This window comes from Humulus lupulus, chromosome 1 (assembly GCF_963169125.1).
Source record: "Humulus lupulus chromosome 1, drHumLupu1.1, whole genome shotgun sequence".
Lineage (NCBI taxonomy): Eukaryota > Viridiplantae > Streptophyta > Magnoliopsida > Rosales > Cannabaceae > Humulus > Humulus lupulus.
Genome location: NC_084793.1, coordinates 260,466,606 through 260,487,782, shown reverse-complemented (window position 1 = coordinate 260,487,782; position 21,177 = coordinate 260,466,606). Strand labels below are relative to the sequence as shown.

General features: G+C 36.2%; 1 long non-coding RNA gene across 1 annotated transcript; it reads right to left on the bottom strand.

Moving 5' to 3' along the window:
* Positions 1-7,555: 7,555 nt before the first annotated feature.
* On the bottom strand, positions 7,556-11,890 carry LOC133805949 (uncharacterized). The gene is made up of 3 exons (XR_009879016.1): positions 11,787-11,890; positions 11,519-11,582; positions 7,556-9,060 (listed from the first exon to the last, which is right to left on the bottom strand). It is a non-coding gene; the product is annotated as an uncharacterized LOC133805949 (long non-coding RNA).
* Between the last annotated feature and the right edge of the window lie 9,287 nt (positions 11,891-21,177).

Genomic DNA, 21,177 nt, shown 5'->3' with positions numbered 1-21,177 from the left:
TGTCAGTGTTGGGGTCAATAGCGACACTTTTTAACTATCGGCATTAGTCTCGAATTAACTGTCAGCGTTGAGGTCAACTACAACAGTTTTTAACTATCGGCATTGGTCTCGAATTAACTGTTGGCGTTGGTTTCTATGCCTACACTTTTTAACTGACGGCGTAGAGTCGCGCTAAGAAATTATGACAGTCAGCAGAGTTGATTGTCATGGTTGGGTGTCGGGAAAGCCCAATTTTGTAGTAGTGAATGTGAATTATACTATGATATGATTGTTTATGCATGTTTATGTGTATTAAATGTGCTTAAAGACCCGTTTTTGTTAAAATGGGTGTTTCCGTAATTTTTACAGGTTGAGGGTATAACTGTAATTTTATATGTTATGTGCTTGAGACCACATTATTATGTGGATTTATTCATGATATTCGGTAGGAGTCGATCCTTTCGAGCAATTTAGTAGAAAAGTCACAACGGGGATAAATACCCAGCTCGGGGTGAGCCAAGGGTTATTTTGGTAATTTTGCACATTTTGGGATTTATTGATAAATGAAGGTGTTTGATGGGGAATATATTGTATTTGGTGAATTGATTGATTAATTTTGAGATTAGGGGTATAATTTGAAGTTTAGTGGGAAATTAAGCTAAATGACCAAAATATCCTTGGGAGTCAATTGGATGGTTATTTGGGCTAGGGGCAAAATGGTCATTTGACAACTAGAATAGGAAAAATTGGGAATGGTGTTGAGCACTTTGAATCATACATTTGGCTCACTCTTTCTCACTCTTTCTTCTAGTGTTCTCTCAAGGCATACCCAAGATTCCTAAGAATTCCATTTCTTGAAGCTTTGGCTGAGGAAATTGGAGGAGTTTTGAGGTTCTTGAAGGATTCGGAGCTGTGGGAGGCTTCAAAACAATCAAGGAATTCGAATTTAGTGAGGTACTATCTTCTTTTCTTGAGTTTATTTGGGTGTTTTTGAGCTTTTGAGGTTTTGGATGAATTCTGAGTTTGAGTGGTTTTGGAAGGGTTAAATTGATGTTTTGAGGATTGGGGAAACATTTGCAACCGGTTTGGATGTTCTATTATAGATGGATGCTTGAGATTTGGACTTGATTTCAGATTTTTTAGGTAAGTTTCAAAGTTCAAGCTCAAATGGTGAATTTTGATTATTATGTGTTTTTGGTTTTTTTAGGGTGTTTTTGTGTTGTACTTAGTTTATAGAATTTGTTTCTGGTCGTTTGATTGTAAAAGTATGGCTGGAAATTAGGTTAGAGTCGGATTGGGTGTTTGAATATGCTAGGGAAAATGCAATTTTAGGTTGTCCCGGTAGTGCCGTGGCGCCTGGGATGAGCGTCGCGACACGTATGGATTTCTTCGAGGGTGGGTTTTCCCTCAGACCGTCGTGGCGCCACGACCCTTATAGGGGGCATCACAGCTCTGAATGGGAAATTTTTTATAGGAAATGCTCTCTGTTAGTTGAGACACCACGACCCTTTAGAGGGAGTACCCCACGGCTCAAAATGCACAATTTTTAAAAGAGGGCTCTTCGATTTGTTGTGGAGTCGCAGCACTATGAGGGGGCGTCACGGTGCTAATACAGCTTTAGGGTGAACTTGTCTAGGGTTTTTGGGAGTTAAGTTGGGAAGCTCGAGGGACGATTCTACTATCCAATTTAGTGGAATCTGAGGTCCTGTGTGCTAGAGCTTAGTCTTGAAGCCATTATCTAAATTAGCTCCTGATAAACATATCGTTGATGTTGTGACTATGGTTTTCGCAAGGCTCAGGAAAGGTGTCGCACTCAGAGTCGTACTATCTTATGTACGGGACTTGAGGTAAGAAAATTGGCATATGCATATAGAGCTGATTGGTTTCTATGAATGCTAGCATTAAATTATTTGTGAATGATTGGTACAAACTATATTCGGCCATTGTGTTGAACATGGGTTCGGTCGGCAAGCGTGTTTCACGCAGGCCGTTTGGGAAGGTTGTTTTCCTGGGCCGTGTAAATGATTTATATGATTGGAATGAATATACTTGTAAATTGTGAAATGTGTTTACGATTTATATGATTGGAATGAATGCATTTATCATCTGTGAAGCATATGATTAATTGGATATTTATTATGCCTTATGGGGGTTTTCTTGATGGGTCTCAGTCATGGGTACTCTATGATACAGGTAAGGGTAAAGGAAAGCTAGACCAGCCATGAGTTGGAGAGCTCTAGGGGCGGTGTGTACATACTAAGCCTGCTCAGCCACCAAGGTCAAGATATTTTTTAGGAACGTGGATTAGCAGCTTGTTTTGTTGCTTAGGTCAGCTAGTTTTCTAATTTTGTTTAATCTATATTTTGATTTAAAACATTTGGGATCCCTTGTAAATGTTCAAACCCTTTTTAATGAAAAGTTTGACTTCATTGACCAAAAGTTTTAATACAAACACCAATGCTTAACCTGAACTACACTTTTAAGTCCAAATGACTCACTTAACGAGTTAAGCACTATTTTTAACACACGGTGTAACGGTCTTGGATTTAATGGAGATCCTATATTCTTTTCACTTTCCCTTTTTGCTATCTTTTCTTGATCTCTCCAATGGCAAACAACAACAATCAAGATTCAACCACTATTCCTCCTGACAATTCCACTACTCTAGAGGTTTCTTCCTCTTCAACATTTTTTGCTCTCACGGCTCAACAACAACAATTTGTGGCTCTTTCGCAAGCTCTCAACCATGCATTATCTGTCAAATTAGATCGCACTAACTACTTGCTTTGGCATGCTCCAAATGTCATTTTTGCCAATGGCATTGAAGAATTTCTTGATGGCACTTTTGTTCCTCCTCCCCCAACTATTGACGACACCACTGGTCTAAATCCGAAATTCCTCACATGGCGAAGGAAAGATCGACTCATTCTAAGTTGGCTCTTCTCCTCCCTTACTCAAGAAATCATGGCCCAAATTGTAGGTCAATCCACCAATGTTGCTACTTGGAGAGCTTTGCGCCAGATCTATTCGTCCACCTCTAATGCTTGAATCATGCAACTCCTACTCCAGTTGAAAACTTTCAACAAAGAGGCCTTTCCTATGATTGATTACGTTCTTAAAGTGAAAAGCCTTACTGATCAGCTTGCTGTCGTTTCTGAACAAATCTCGGAACAAGACCAAGTACTCTACCTTCTTGTTGGCCTCAATGCCGATTACAACTCAGTTGTGGTCTCTGTCACCTCAAAGCTCAAAGGTGTCATATTCGACCATGTCACAAGCCTCCTTCTTGCCCATGAAACTCAGTTAGAACAACAAAATTCCATTTATAAGGCTACCCCAACTGCTGCACATGTTGTTTTTCGTCCACATTAGGCTCTGCATTATCAATGACCCAGCATAGATCTTCACAAAGTCGTGGTCACTACAACAATGACTCTTTTCCTTTTCAAGTTCGAGGTCAGTCTTCCAATATGACAAACAACAATCTTGGTTCTTGGGTGATTTGTTAGCTATGTCTATGACAAGGGCATAATGCCTTCCAATGCTATAGGCGTTTTGACCCAAATTTGCCTGCCCCAAATGCCTTTGCGCAGGCGTCCACTTCCTCTATCTCCACAATGGTTGCAACACCAAACACAATTATCAATGATACATGGTTGCTCGATTAAGGGGCATCTCATCACCTCATTCCCAACACCAACAATCTTGACAATCCTACTCCATATTCTAGCTTAGAAACTGTTACAGTAGGTAATGGTAACTCTGTTCCAATCCACTCTTTTGGTCGTTCTTTACTTATTGCCTCTCATAATTTGTTTGCTTTGAATAATATCTACCATGTATAAAGATTAGCTACTAACCTTCTCTATGTTCACAATTTTGTCATGATAATCATGTTTTTATCGAATTCTACTCCAATCTCTACAAAATCAAAGACCTCAAAATGAAGAGGATCCTCCATCAAGGTTCACTTGACCATGGCCTCTGCATACTTCAAGTTTTCAAAGACCTGCACAATACCCATGTCAACTCAACTAAAAGTGCTAATGTTTCAACCATTGTCAACTCTGCTTCTGCCTTTCACTCTTCTCTTAGATTTCATACTGTAAATCTGACCCCTGGTGCTCTTTGGCATGCTCGGCTTGGTCATGTTCATGCTGATATAGTGAATTTTTTATTACACCAATGTAACAAATCATTTTCCTATAATAAAAATCACATTTTCTCTTCTTGTCAACTTTCTAAGAGTCACAAGCTTCCTTTTCCATTATCTAGTTCACAAGCCACTCAACATTTGGCCTTGATTCACACGCACTTATGGGATCCTTCTCCCATACCAGCTACAAATGGCTCTCACTATGTCATCTTATTCATTAATGACTACTCTCGTTTCTCTTGGCTATATGCCCTTCACACCAAAGATCAAGCTCTCCACTCTTTAAGCAGTTTAAGTTGTTGATTAAAAATCAATTTGAAACCACCATTAAAGCACTTCAATCTGATAATGGTGGAGAGTATAAATCTTTTATTCCGTTTCTCAACTCATGTGGCATCCACCATAGATTTTCGTGTCCATATACCTCTCATCAAAATGGTCGATTTGAGTGTAAACATAGGCATGTTGTCAAAACAAGTTTAGCCCTCTTAGCTCATGCTTCCTTACCATTACAATATTGGTTGTTTTCTTTTCGTGCAATGGTATACAATGTTGGAATTAATGCCCTTTAAAGGATAAGTTCTGAACAATGTTTTATGAAATAAATAATTGAAATGAACTTTTGTATATATATTTTTTATTATTATTAGAATAATATTATATGAATATCATAAAATTCCCAAATTCGTTATTGTGACTAAAATCTTGTATGGGTACGAGATGATCAATATTGTAGGGAACGAGTTTAAATGGTTTGCAGTGAAACAAATTTACATGGAATATTTGGATTAAATACTGTAAGTACGGTTCACTAGTATTATGAATACATGTAATCTAGATCTGGATTACCGATGTAGTAGGACATCTTGGTGGAGGTACTTTGTATAAAGTGGTTATACATGAACGGGACCTAATATGATATTAATACTTAATAATATCGTTTACTTTATAAGTATTAATTTAACATATCAATAAAATGATCATATACAAAATGATCTTAATCTTGAAGTTATTATGAACTCCTATTTATGTCATATGAGTTCTTTGATTCACTCGTTATGGTTTGTCAGAATGATCAAGCTGAAAATTGTTCTTTTGGGAACTCATTGATGTAAATGGCTGGGGACATAATATACAGATATGGAATCTATACATTTCCTAGAGGAATTGAATAATGGTTCTCTTAAGAGTTGGCATTTGGAAGTGGAAGGTAATTGAGAGAACCTTAAGGAAACAAGATATAATTAAAGAGGTTAAACAGTTTTTAAATCCTACTTTAATTATGAACCATTAATAGAGGATTGAATTGTATGTAGTGATTAAATCGATGGACACTTTTATGTTTTAAAATTACTCAATAAATAAATGTCTATAATTACAAGAGTGCATTCTCCAATTTTTAATGGAACAATGTTGTTGACCCTCGAATTGGTCGACGACACGGAGTCAGATAAACGATATAAAGTAAGATGAAAATGAGAAAAACTCCAGACAAAAAGATAAACGAAACAAACAATTTATAGTTGTTCAGCCCCAATAGAATGGTAACAACCTACATCCACTTAGTGTTCTTATTGATGTAGTATTCCAAGAACAGTGATCAATGAACTAGGGTTCACGAGTTTCACTAGATCTTAGATAAATACAATTGCGATGGATAGCAACACTCTTTTTCTCTCTTAGAATCTCTTAGCTCAAGCGTTCTCAAGCCAAATGTTGGAAAAGCCAAAAAGTCCCCCCTCCCCTTGAGCCATTTGATTCTTATTTATAGGCTTAAGGATGTTTACATGGGCCAATGGGCCTTAATTACACTTAATACATGTGTATCTAAATAATAATGAAAATTACAATTAATACGTAATTACAAGATTGCATATTTGAAGGAAATAACTGAATATATGTGACCAGGATGGTCGCTCATGATTATGATACTTGATGAGCTAATGATCTCCTTGTCGAGGGCGAGGAGGATATGCTCACTCAAAACTGTCACTTGTTTCCCACGTGTAGATCAATCCTGCCACGTCATCAGGTAGTACGTTTTTGGGTAAACATTTGCTCCCCAAGTTTATTTTACTGCGACTAGCATAAAGTAAACTTAAACGATCAACCCTTCGCGTGACCTGTCAAAGCCGCCAGTGCCTTTTCGGAAAAGGCAACCAATCATGTCAATGCAGTTTCCCAAAAGGCGATTTGACAGCTCTCACATATTTCCATGCCTTGAAAAATATCCCCCATCATTACCTTATTAACCGCGCCACGACCAATATAAATAACCCCTCATTTTCACTCTTTACTCTCCCTTCACTACTACAAAAAAAGACTTTTTAGGACTAGCATTGCGAGTCCTCTATTTGAGAGCCTTAAAAAATGAGGTTTTTTACAAGTCCTAAAAGAATGTTTTTAGGACTCGCGCTAAATCTCTCGTTGAGTGCCTTTAAGTACTTTTTTAGGACTCGTGTTGCAAGTCCTAAAAGAATGTTTTTAGGACTCGCAATGCGAGTCCTAATAGATCCCATTGAGTGTCTTTAAATTAAGATTTTAGGACTCGCTTTGCATGCCCTTAAAAGAATTTTTTTTTTTTAAATGTAGCTACAATTTTCATTTTGATTTAAAATATATATATCCCTTTGAGAGTCCAAAATGTATTATATATGTTAGATTTCTAAAATTTTCAAAAAAAAATACAACAAAATATTTTTTTATTAATTACTCAAAAATATAATTTCAATATTTAGTCTACTCAGCTTACAAAATCATATTACATGATAGTTTATACTACAATCAAATTCTATCATCACCAAATATTAAACAAGAAATGTATACAAAGTTAGTGATTTTTTTTTTTTATTCTAAAAACTTCAACTACCAATGTTTTCTAGTATTGGGCCAAAGAAATGCATCTCAATATAGACCTGCACATTATAAAAAAGTTCTTTAATTATTAGGTTCATCAAACATTTCAAAAGTTTTCTTAGAAACAATCAATCCATTGCAATATGATAATTAATATTAGAATATTGTATTTATAAAAAAAAATATACCTTTAGAAAATAAGCACGTTCAAAAGATCAAGGAAATTTGGGATAAGAAATATGTTTCAAGAGAGCTAGCCACGCTTGTATTTGTTTACAAATTTCAACATTTTTTAATGATTAAATTTTAATCCTCGTGCAACTAGATATAAATTATTAAGAGAAATACAAATTCATTTCAATTAAGACTGAAAAATGATTGTTTTAAACTTAAGATATAATGTACTAATCAAAAGATCAATTACATATATCCAATATAAAAGAAATTTAAGTGCAAAACGTTAAAAATAGATGTCAATCTGCATAATGTCTAGATTTAGTATTGGAGTTTGGAGAGATATTTAGTTACTCACACATACTAATTAATCTATAGACAGTCCACATGCTATGAAGAAATAATTTCAAACCAACATTTAAATCCCAAAGAACTTTGATTGTCACATCTCTAGAAAACAAAAATACTGCAATTTCATAAAACCTAGTGTTGAAAGTCCTTACCAAAGACAAATTCTAACTTTTGCCACACTAAGCTATTTTCTATATAGAGCGACAAAACAAGACAGATTTCAGAGAAAGAATCCTAAACAAAAGCGGGGAGACGATTATACTAAACATTTATAGGAGAATAAATATTATTATACAAGAGATAATCTATAGAAATGCAACACACACATTTACCAAGCTACATAGCAAAACAAACATACATGTGCATTTGAAAGTTGTCATCTTACTCCAGATGGATATTGCTTTTCTTGCTCCAAAACCAAATATTACATTCTGTCAACTACCTAGCTTCATAAAGAAATAATTTTCATCAAAGAATTAATCAGAGAACAGTGGTAAGAACTTAAGGAATAATGATCACCAAAGCAAAAGAGAACAAAAAACTAAAAATTAATAAAAAATTTCTCCACTGGAAATAAAAAGTTCTTAAAATGTTGACCACTAGAAATAACTGTTACTTGTAAATTGCATGATGCAAAAATAACTTTTAAGTAATTTGGACGAAACATCTTAAGCACAAGAGGAAGAAAAAGATGGGCAAACATGTTAGAATATCAGTTTCTACAACATTGGACCCCACACAAATGATGGTGGTTACATAGTGTATTTTATATTCAAGTAATGTTTATATAAATGTCTGCCAAGTAGAAAGGTGGCCTTAATTATATGTAATATATAACATTTCGATTGACTATATAAAACATGCTTAAAGGTGTCTCAAACCTTTAGATTTTGGACCCTAATATTAAGATTATAGGATAAAACTTAGGACTTTCATCAAACATGTGCAATGCAAGAAAATTGTAGAGCATCCATAAATTGCTATAATGATATAATCACACAACATAATCTGATTGGGCAAAGCACAATATCAATTAACATAAATATACTACATGAAAATTTAACAAAAAAATATGTTACAAAAAAAAACATATTACATGAAAATTAAAACATAGTAAATTACACATCTTGCACTGAAAATAGAAGAAAAAGAGAAAAAAGCCAACATGTCACCATCTATAGAAAATCGGACAACATATCCCCTAATTTACTAGTCTAGCCATCTGTCACATTCAACATCAACATGTCAAACAAATCAAACAGCACACAGGTTTTCATCCATATATCACCGCAGCACACAAAATTCTCAGAACCTACTTCACTAAGACATGCAAGTTCTCAATCTTCCGTTATCACTGCAGCACACAGAGTTCTCGGAACCTACTTCACTACGGAAGAATATCTAAGATATTCAAACTCCACTAAAGTAATATAATTATCATTCAAAATTGTAAAATATTGAAAATTAAAAAAAAAAATCAAATACAACATACCTCTTGCAATTAGCTACTGATCCAATGCTTTAAGACCAATCAAAATATTAACCTAAATATTATTATTAACATTATAAAAAATAAAAAAGTTAGATGTATGTTCCATATCATGTTATTACCCCAAGTCATGTTATTTAAAATTCTATAATTAACTTAATTATTAATTAGCGTTCAAATGTTAAGATTATAGGAAAAAACAAAGGAAAAAATGTGATGAAGCAGTCCATGAGAATCCACATGATAGAAAGCTTGTTAAATAGGCCACTAAATCATATTATAAAAATCATATCTACCAATGAAATTGTATACATTTAAGTTCTTTGCAATATCAAGCAAATAATAAGATTTCTAACATACATTCTCAAATAAAACTCATTCACTATAATGCTACTAAGAGTTATCTCAATTGCTCTGTCATCATTGTTTTCTTAATTAATAGAAGGAAAAAATTCATTTGGAAATAAATAAAACGATAAGTCGATCTATATATATGAACTAAGCAGTTTTTCTATGGTCAGTCTTAGTAGTGATCAAGATACATACTAATGCTTCTTTGAAAAATGAAAACTCTCAAATCTTATAAAATACTAAAAAAAAAACAAGTCAGCCACTAGTTAAACCTCTGTTTCGAAAACAGAAATAAAGCATAACAGTACATTTTGGATATTTTGATTAACAAACAAACACTTTTTCACATAATAGTTGAAGCTGTATCTCCATCAATATCCCAATAATCATCAAAATTTCAGCAATAATCATAAAAACTATTCATATGAATACACTTGTTAGAGCAAAAAAAAAAAACCACGCAAAACTAAAAAATCCAAAAAAGATGGCAAATTTTCAAGTTTCAGTATAATAAAGTTAAAAAAAATTAGATTGAATACCAAAAATGAGTTTCATGCAACTTTTTTGAAAAAAAAAATTTGTGGCATCTTAAAATCATTCAATTACACTTGTTAGAGCAAACAAACTACTTAAAACTCAAAGATCCAAAAAAAAATATGGAAAATTTTCAAGTTTTAGCATAATGAAATAAAAAAAAAATCATATTGTCTACCAAAAATGAGCTTCGTGCAACTTTCTTGAAATTTTTTTTTTTTATCATCTTAAAATCATTTCAATACACATGTTAGAGCAAACAAACCAAGGATCACTCAATATCAAAATTTTATTGGCCGCAAAAATTAAACCAAGGAATTTTTGATAAATCGAGACTAGAGAAAACCAATCCAATCATAATAATTAATATGTAAATATATCTTTACTGTCTCACACATTTATTACTAGCTAACCATATTGATTTATATATTTATTTATTTAAATCATATTCAAATATAATCGAGATTGCAAGTATTACTACTTATGTACAATAAAGGAATGGCTACACATATATGCACTCATAACTAAAATCTTCAAAGGCTTATACAATAATATAACAAATAAATATGCAAATATAAAACAAACTGGAATGTAGTATATTATATATAAAATATATATTATAATACAACAATTGATTATTCTTTATACAACCCAATAAACTAGTGAGACTATTTAAGATGGAAAAAGTCAATAAATCAAGTAAATGATTCGACTAATTTTGGCTAACTAGAACTAGAACTATAACTATATGTTAATCAAGTATAAAATTCTAATAGTATTGTATCATTATTTCAATTTCTTCTTGACTTTAGATCAAGCTAAAAGTCAATAATGGAAATAGCTTAGAATAATAACAAAAATATAGTTTAGCAAACTTTACTAATGTAAAATATAATTCATAAAACATTGTACTCCATATTTATTCCATTCAATACTCTAAGGAGTACATTCCAAAATCCTAAACTTGTGCAAAAAATAGTATATATTTTATTAAGTGTACCACATAGTTTAATTTCTACATTTGTTACAATGTTGTACCACATAGTTCATGGTACTTTCAATTAGATACCGACAATTTTTATATGAAAACACTGAAATATAGAAAAACTTGACAAACCTCTTATTCATTTTGTATGTACTAAGCATATACTTGAGAACAAACAAACAATCATGGACTAAAGAAATAGAATTACACAAATATGACCATTCTATTATACAAGAAACTAGCTATATATGCATCTAGCATTTTTGTATTTATTTTACATTTTCTAAAAATGTTCTAATCTATAGTCTTAAAGGCATCAATTAATTTGTTGATATGCTCATAATCATCATCTCTATCATCATATATAATCATTGTCAAAACCAATAAGAACATAACCATACAATAGATACAAACAATTGAGACTATCAATCTTTTTCAGCATTAAATCACGAAACTAAAAGTTGACCAATTAAAAATATATTACTTGAGCAGTTTTTTGCAAGTAATAACACACACAAAATACAAAAACAAAAAAAAAAGAAAGAAAGAGAGAAAAAAAATGATCATTTACTAAATTTTTTTCTCCATTTTCAATAAACATGTAAATTTTTTATTTATACATCTATAATATCTATCACAATACCTTAAAATTTAAATTTGCCAATAACCAAATTAGCTTTGACTCCTTGACCACTCTGTCTGGTTCCCTAAAACCATACCAAACAAGAAGATAAATAAATCAAAACCAAATTTCTTGCACACCAAATTATCAGAAGCCTGCCCATGAACCCAAATTTGAGCTGCTGGATATAGTTAATGGAAACATTAAAAAATATTGTTTTAATAGATATGTAAGACTGTTACACACTATGAAAACTTGAACAAAAAGCATAGATTATTTAAAGATTTACCTCTAAAAATAGCAGTAAAATCATTCAACAATGTGTTGTTCTTTGAAACGTTCAAGACTCAAATCAACCGAGAGAGACCCAAAATGGCCAAGAGATAAGCAGTTTGGGTGAGGAGAACAATGGGGTAGTTTGGTCTATGAAGCTTGTGGCAAAAGCTTCAAAAGTAAATGGAAGAAACGTGTCATGGTTGATGAGTGTGGCAGTTAGAGCTTCAACAAGGAGGGGGTCAAACAGAGAGAAGAGTGTGGCGGCTAAGATGAGGAAGGAAGAAGTGTTTAGAGTAAAATAATGGTTATCTTTTTAATATAAATAATAGATTATTTTTTTATTATAATTATATTAGACATAAAATACAATCAACTTTTTTTTTAATATTCTGAGTTATTCTTGGTATTCAATATTTATTAATTTTTAAGTTTTTTTTATTTCAATATTAATTAATTTTTATGTTTTGTTTTAAATAATTGTATTCAATTCATTTAGGACACCCAAAGTGAGCCCTTAAAAGTCACCACTCATATTATAAACTTAGATTTTTTATTCAAGTTTTTTTAGGACCCACATATGTTTTTAGGACACTCATTGAGAGTCCTAAAAACTTAAAATACACTTTTTAGGACTCACATTTATGTGCATATCCTAAAAAGGTGACTCGTAAATGTCATTTTGTAGTAGTTCTTTTTTCCTCAAGTATACTGAAGAACGAAGCACAAACTGAAAAATGAAGTCGAAATACCCAGAAAACTCAAACAACTTTGAAGATCTGCGGAGTATCTGTCCAGCCACTCGAATCAATGTTCATATCTCCACTTCAACTTTTTATTCAAGTATGTTTCGTGAACTTCTTTGTCTCTGAGATGCCATGCAATTTTTATCTTTTGAGTTCAATGACTTGTTTTGGATTCTGAGTTCCCGAATGTTCTTGAAAAAATGATTGGGATAATCAGGCTAGTCGGTATTAACATGATAGGATAAGGAAAAAACACTAAATGAGGCTTAGGAATTGAGATTACTGATTTAGGGCGCAAAATCAAAGTAAGCACTCGAAAAAAACTAGGTTTTTCCCTCCCTTTTTCAAAGTTGAAAAGTTTTTTAAAAACTTTTAATTTCTTCTTTTTAATCTGTTTCCCAAACTATTCGCATATTATTTAGTGTTTACGTTAGAATGCTGGTGGTCGTATAAAAGCCTAACTTTTATACACGAGCAATGATATCCTAATGCTTCCACTTCTTTAGTCTATTGGTCATAGATCTCATCTCCCCTTCTCTGTTCGCAGATTTTCATGCACGACCTGTGGGGAGGTGAGAGGCCGATCGACGATGACTTGCTCGCGCTACTGCTCGAAGATCAAGAATAGACGTTGTTGCAATTCTTGAAAAATCCCTTCTCTCAACACAACCCCGCAAACAGACCACCGATCAGCCCAACAAATATGGGTTGCGTGAAGTCCATCGCTCAAAGAAAAAAGAATGCAACCAAGCCTTCTACTACTCAGCCTGCTCCACAAGCTCAAACTCCTCCAACCACCCCTCAACCTGTAAACACTTCCCTGCCAGACATTCAAACCAAAGTCCAACCTCACGACGTCCTCCGACCAAAGGTTGAATGGTACGTGGCGCCTCCTAGCCAATTATCTCAAGAAGTACAACCTTCCTGGGATAACCCTCATCAAGCCTTCGATCGACCAGCGGGCAAACCTGCCTTGAGGCGCCTTCAGTGCCTGGTTGAGGTATCATATCGAGGCAGGGCAACCCTGCCTCTACATCCATTTTTTCAAGAGGTGGCCAATTATTTCGAGGTCGCTCCTTTTCAAATCACCCCAAAAGGATATAGAGTACTTTCTGCTCTCTATATCATTTACAATCACAAGAAGTGGCCCGTTCCTACGCCACATGAGATCAATTATTTGTTTGATCTCAAATCCAACCCTAACCACAACAACATGGGGTTCTTCCATTTCTACCACCAGGAATCTGCTCGCACCTTCCAGAGTGACACTACCTACAAGGTCGATGTGGGGAAGTAGTACCAGGAGTACTTTTTAACACCAGACCTGGTCGCCCATAACCTGGCCTTCACTGAAGGAGGTAATTCATTTACTTACTGGTCGTTTGGTTTCTTTTAGCTTTCCTATACACGTTTTAGAACTTCAGTATCGTTCAAGTCCATGGCATCGACCAGTCCCTACTCAAGACATGGAGATACGGGCAGCAGCCCTGGCCAGCATGACAGATATCAAAAAGAGTGTCAAAGAGTGTCAAAGAGCTGGTCACAGAGAATAACCTAAGGCTGGTCGGCCTTCTTGCACCTCACCAGGATGTGAGGGAATCGACAACAGGAAGTGCTACTGGGGGAGAAGTTCCCAAGCAGCACCAGGATGTGTCACAACCCCCGAGGAGGAGGACTACGAGAGTGAACATCAGGGAACCCTCCAGCACTCCACGAGCAGCTGATGCCCCTGCTCAATAGGGAAAAGGCAAGCAAAATCTTTTTGAACACCCCAAGCCTATACTTGAGTCATCGGATGAGAACGGTACTGACTTCTCACTCTTAGATAGTTTGCCCATTCCCTGTCATTTATTTTATGGGGATGACAACTTTAAATACGCGACTAGCTTAGATTCAGACTTCTTTATGGCAGAGAGTGAGTGTAGCAGTAGTACAATAGATAATGTAATGACCAGTAGTTGTAGCTCGGGTATTTAACTTATAATTTCTTTTCTCTCCATTTCCTTGTATTTTTTGTATGACAACTTGTCTTGGCTGGTCGTATGCTTCTTTTTTGCAGACATACCTTCCGAGAAGGCGTTCGATTTGTACACCAACCCCACTACCACAACTCTTGTGAGTAGGAAGAAATCGAACTAGCGCCAGCCCGGAGAAGGCTAGAGTGACCCATCCGCAAAAAGGGCTCAGGTGGAGGACCCTCCTGCACCAACTCCTTCAAAAGAGACAACTCCCCCTCCGACTCCCCCTCCAAGTCCCGCCAACCAGACTCCTCCAGCTACCACCGACCAGAATCCTGCTACTCAGCCAGATAAAACTCTGGTTGAGGCTATCCTGAACTCCGCCTGCACTTCGACCAGTGACAGGCTAAAGAAACTGTCCAGACACCGGTGTAGTTTGGAATCCTTCAGCAACGCACCCACCATGCTGGTCGACCAGCTCTTCAGTCGCGCACTAAATGAACTACTCACTGTAATTTGCTACTTTCATTGTGGTTTGATTGCTTAACTCTCTGATTGATACTAACAGCTTTTTTATTTTTTTTTCTCTAATCGTAGTGGATTTTGAAGGTGAGTACCAGTTGGTGCCACTCGGAGGAGATGGTCGCCAAGCATGCTGAAGAGATCAAGGTGGTCGAGGGAAGGCTCACCCAACAGCACAAGGTGGTCGAGGCCAAGCATACTGAGGAGTTGTGAGCAACTGAGGCTAAGATCGCAAAGCTTGAGGAAGACCTGAAGAAGAAGGTAGACTTTGTTGGCAAAATCACTGCCTACAAGGAGATGTATAAGGAGGCCTGGCTGATAAACTACCGAGAAGCCAACAAACTTCAAGCGGAGTTGGAAATCAGCTACAAAGAGATTGCTGACCTCGAGGAGACCAACGCCTGCAACTTGGAGAAGTATGAGGGAGTGGCATTCCACTACTTCTACATGTTCTGGAAGAGCAACCCCAAGGCGGACTTTACATATCTACCAAACCCTATAAGGGAGGCTAAGCTAGCGAAGTGTGTCTCTCGCCTGGAAGAGGAGGAGAGGGCTCAGGGATCTCCTGAGATATCTTTGGCAATAGGTATCGAGGGCGTCAATGAAGATGCTGGGACACAGTCGACCAGCAACCACAAGAGCCTCAATAGGATCCTCCAACTACCTCATAAATTTTTAAATGTATTTATTTTAATTTGTAACTTAGGACACACAAACCTCGGTTCGTGATGTCAAGACAATTTATTTTTTGCTACACAGGCAGTTTTTTCTTTTAATTAACAATTTCATCCGAGCAGAAACTGCTCATGGTGAAAAGGATTTACTTTTGACATTATAATTTTTTCACTTTATTATAACATCTATTCGCATGACCGAACTTAGCATAGCACTTTGTTTTGATTTAACAAAATTTTAAAAAAAAATTGCAAAATACTCTAAGTACCGTAGCATGCTTTCCCTTATTTTGCTCGTGTGTTTACATATACTTATTGATATGCTTTGCTTACTTAGTACCTTATATGCCCCCACGTGATTGAGGAGCTTAAGGTCCTCGGTCACTTGCCTTGACCAAGACCTGTTCAAACATTACTGCTCGAAATAAATACTTATAAAAATGATAATAGAGGAAAATAGCATATGTAATGAGCAAATACTTGTAATAAATACAATAATTGGCAAGAATAACTGGCTGCACATAGTTCCTTTTAATTCTCATAATAAATGAAAAATCGTGTCCGTACGAGTGATCAAAAATTTGATCTTACACTTATAAGTGATTAGTCATATGATTGACTAACCCTTGTTCATAAACTTGTAAAAAGTGAAATTAATACAAGTCAATTCTTTAAAAAGAACTGTTTATTGATAATACTTGTGCAGGCGTTCTCCTTTCCAATAGCGAGGAACGAGATCTCCATTTAAGCGAGCAAGTTTATAAGTGCCTGGATTTGGGACTTCTTCGATTTGGTATAGCCCTTCCCAATTAGGTCTAAGCACTCCAGCAGTTTGATCGCGGGTGTTGAGGATTTGATCGCGGGTGTTGAGGAAAACTCTTCTAAGTACCAAATCTCCCACATTAAATTTTCTTTCGCATACTTTAGAGTTGAAATACCGAGCGACCTTTTGCTGGTAAGCTGCTACTCGGAGTTGAGATTGCCCGCGCCTTACATCAATCAAATCCAAAGATTCCATCAATAACTTACTATTAATGTCTTGATCGTATGCCAACCTTTGATGCGATGGCGGATCTATTTCAACAGGCAACATAGCTTCATACCCATAATCCAAGAAGAATGGAGTATGGCATGTTGTTGTTCAGTGGGATGATCTAAACGACCAAAGGACTTCAGGTAACTGTTCTGGCCATGCCCCCTTCGCTTCGTCAAGCCTTTTCTTCAGAGCATCCTTTAGTGTCTTGTTGGCAACCTCAACTTGTCCGTTGCCTGTGGATGAGCTACTAAAGAAAATCTCTTGATAACCCCATGCCTTTCGCAAAAATTGGTGAACAGATTACTATCGAACTGTGTGTCATTATCTGAGACAATCTTCTTTGGCAACCCATAGCAACACACGATGTTCTTGACCACAAAATCCAGAACCTTCTTGGTCGTTATCATTGCAAATGGCTCAGCTTCGGCCCACTTTGTGAAGTAGTCAACAGCAACCACGACATATTTGATGTTGCCTTTCCCTGTGGGCAAAGACCCAATCAAGTCTATTCACCATATTGCGAATGGCCATGGGCTTTGCATCTGTTTTAGCTCATTAGGGGCTGCTCGTGGTATCTTGAAAAATCTTTGGCACTTGTCCCACTTTCGAACAAAATCCATAGAGTCTTCATTCATTGTTGGCTAGAAGTATCCTTGCCTTAGGATCTTTTTGGATAAACTCTGCCCCCCAGCATGATCCCCGCAGAAACCTTCATGGACTTCTCGCATTAATTCTTTGGCATTTTCCTTTGAAACACACCTTAAGAGTGGCATTGGGTATCCCCTTCTATATAAAACTCCGTCGACCAGGATAAACCAAGCTGATTTCCTTTGGAGGGCTCTGGCTTTGTTTCTGCCCGACGACAATACTCCACGTTCCAAGTATTCAATGAAAGGTGCCATCCATGTGTATGCTGCTTAGATTACCAGGGAGGTTCCTTCTGTTTAGATGCTTGGTGTGGATAAACATTCAACAGACACTATATTTAAGGTGTCAAAATCCTTTGCGCTTCCTAACTTGGCCAAAGCATCCACGTTTGAGTTATGGTCACGAGTTGCCTGCTGGAGAGTATATTTTTCAAATTATTCCAACAAATCATTTGCTTTGTTTAAATAAGCAACCATCTTTATACCCCTGGCTTGATATTCTCCGGTAATTTGATTAACCACTAACTGGGAGTCACTATAGATTTCAAGCAACTTATGTTCATGTCCTTGGATAATCTTAATCCTGCGAGCACGGCTTCGTACTTGGCTTCGTTATTGGACGTTGTGAAGTCAAATATAACTGTGCAGTGGAATCGATGTCCTCCAGGCGTGACTGAAATCACACCTGCTCCAACGTTGTGCTCGTTAGAAGATCCATCTACGATCAACTTCCAAGAGGGAGTTTGGCTTCGAGGTTTAGGCTCTTCTATCGATTCAATGTCCTGGAGCTCAGTAAGTTCTGCAAAAAAATCTACTAAAGCTTGTCCCTTCACTGCTGCTCGTGGCAAGTAAGAAATATCGAACTGTCTAAGTTCAACTGCCCATTTCAATAATCAACCAGCGGCTTTTTGTTTCTGCAGGACTTGCCATAGTGGTTGGTCGGTGAGTACTGCGATGGGGTGAGCTTGGAAGTATGGTCGCAGCTTTCTGGAGGCTAAGATCAAGCAGTAGGCTAACTTCTCAATGGGCGGATATCACAATTCTGCTCCTATTAGCCTTTTGCTTATATAATACACAACGTTTTGCACATGTTCCTCCTCTCTTACCAGGACAGCACTAGCAGTATATTCTGTGATCGCCAAATAGATGAACAAAGTTTCCTTTTCAACCGGCTTGGACAAAATCGATGGTTGCGGCATATGAGACTTTAAAGCCAGGAAAGCCCATTCTCACTCCTCCGTCCATTCGAATTTCTTGTTGCCCCTAAGTAGATTAAAAAATGGGACGCATTTGTCCATAGATTTGGAGATAAATCTACTTAAAGCGGCAATCCTTCCGGTTAAGCTTTGAACATTTATTATCTTTGTTAGCGACTTCATCTAGATTAGGGCCTTGATCTTTTCGGGATTAGCTTCAATGCCTCGTGAGTTCACTATAAATCCCAAGAATTTCCCTGATCCAACTCCGAAGGAACATTTAAGGGGATTAAGCTTCATCTAATATTTGTTTAAGATGCTGAAGCACTCTTGCAGGTCCCCGATGTGTTCTTCTGTCTTCTTTCACTTAACCAGCATGCCATCAACATATACTTCCATGTTTACACCAATCAGCTCTTTGAACATGTGATTGACTAGTCGCTGATAAGTAGCACCAGCGTTTTTCAAACCGAAAGGCATTACTTTGTAACAATAAAGCCCTGTATCAATCCAAAAGCTAGTGTGATCCTCATCTAATGGGTGCATACTGATCTAATTGTACCCAGAGTACGCATCCATGAATGATAGGATCTCGTGCCCTGAAGTGGCATCGACCAGCTGGTCAATTCTTGGAAGTGGGAAACAATCCTTTGGGCATGCTTTATTAAGGTCTGTGAAATCCACGCATGTTCTCCACTTGCCATTTGGCTTTGGAACCAGTGCGGGATTAGAGACCCATGATGGATAAAACGCTACCCTGATGAATCCGTTCTCCTTCAGCTTCTCGACCTCTTCTTTTAAAGATTTTGATCTATCTTTGTCGAGTAGCCTTCTTTTATGTTATACTGGTGGAAAACTTTTATCTATGTTCAATACATGGCTAATAACTGCTGGGGAAATCCCAACCATATCTTTGTGCGACCAGGTGAAGACCTCTCGGATCTTCTTCAAAAATTCTACCAGATTTTGTTTTGTTGTTGTCTATAAGTTTTTACCGAATTTCACAACCCTAGTCAAATTTGAATCATCAAGTTGGTTCTCCTCGAGGTCCTCGACTGGTCCTACATCTTCCTATAAATCCCCAAAGTGAGGATCTAAATCCCTATCCTCACTTTGGGCAACACCCTATTTGGCGACGTGCTCACCTGATTGGGCTTGTATCTCATTGGCCAATTGCAAGCCTTTTTCGGCTCCTTTCCTTGATCCACCACTTTTTGCTTTAGTAATCGAGGGATTGTAGCATTTCCTCGCTTCTCACTGGTTTCCCAACACGCATCCTACCCCTGCGTCAATTGGAAACTTCATGGCGAGGTGCCAGACCGAGGGTACGGCTCGCAGGTCGACTAGAATAGGCCTTCCAATCACATCAGTTTATGCAAAAGGACAATCAAATACTATAAAACTAGTGAGTAATGTCATGTTCGCAGGTGTAGTTCCTGCCGTAACCGGAAGCCTGATCGACCCTGTTGGCACGAGCCCTTCGCCAGAAAAACCATAAATGGTTTGGTTGCATGGCTCCAAATCCTTCACTGACAACTTTATCCTTTCCAGGGAAGACTTGTACAGAATATTTACTAAGCTCCCTGTGTCCACTAACACCCACTTAACCATCATATTGGCGATTTGGACGTCCACGACCAGAGGGTCCAAATGAGGGAACCAAACATGCTGAGCGTCAATCTCAAAGAGTTATCAATTCTTCCTCTGTTCGAGCTTTCTTGGGAGTTTTCTCCTCCACATTCAGCATTTCAATTTCCTGTTCATGGCGTAAGTGTAGAGTCCTAGAACTTTACTTAGCTAGTTAGATATAGTAATAGCTACTAGTAGTTATAGTATGTTTTCGAAAATAGCATTTAAAAATTAATTTTAAATTAATTAGTTTTATTATTTAAATATTGTGAAAAGATATTTCTAATAATTAAAATTAGTTTTGAATTTGAATTAATATTTATTCTTTAATTAATCTGATAAGATAAGTTATCAAGTTTAGATATTTTTTAATATATAAATTATTAAATATATTTAAAAGAAAATTGGTTGTAACACATCCCTAAAAATAGGGATGCTACACGCCAACCACAGTGTGTGTACAACATGTAACCAATCAAGTTTGGATCTTGATATTTTTCTTTTATTTATTTATTTAATAATAGATTTATTGTTTGAATTTTAAATTTTGAATTTAAGTAATTCTTGTATAAATCTATCAGAATTATAGTTTTACAATATATGTGATATACAAAATATTCAAAAAAATATATATATCATAATAGTTTTTCCTATCCCTGAAATTTGTCTCAGACCTAATATTCCAAGATCTCATGTGTTGATAATATCTTGTGAATCATAAATTTTTCTACCATTACTCTACGTGCGCACACAAATCTTGAGGTGTAGAAATACATCTTGGAAGATCTTGGTTTGGGTATCTTTCAAAGACTGCTTTAGATTGGATGTTCATTGGAGATACAAAAAGATAGCAAAGATTCTTGATAGTTCTTTAACTGGTAAATCCTCATCTTTTTATTTCATTATGATTAATGTTTTTCATGTTAATGGATCTGCTTATTTAAATTTTGTTTAAATAATTTTTTTTGAAATCTGTACGTGTAAGAACGCCATAATCTA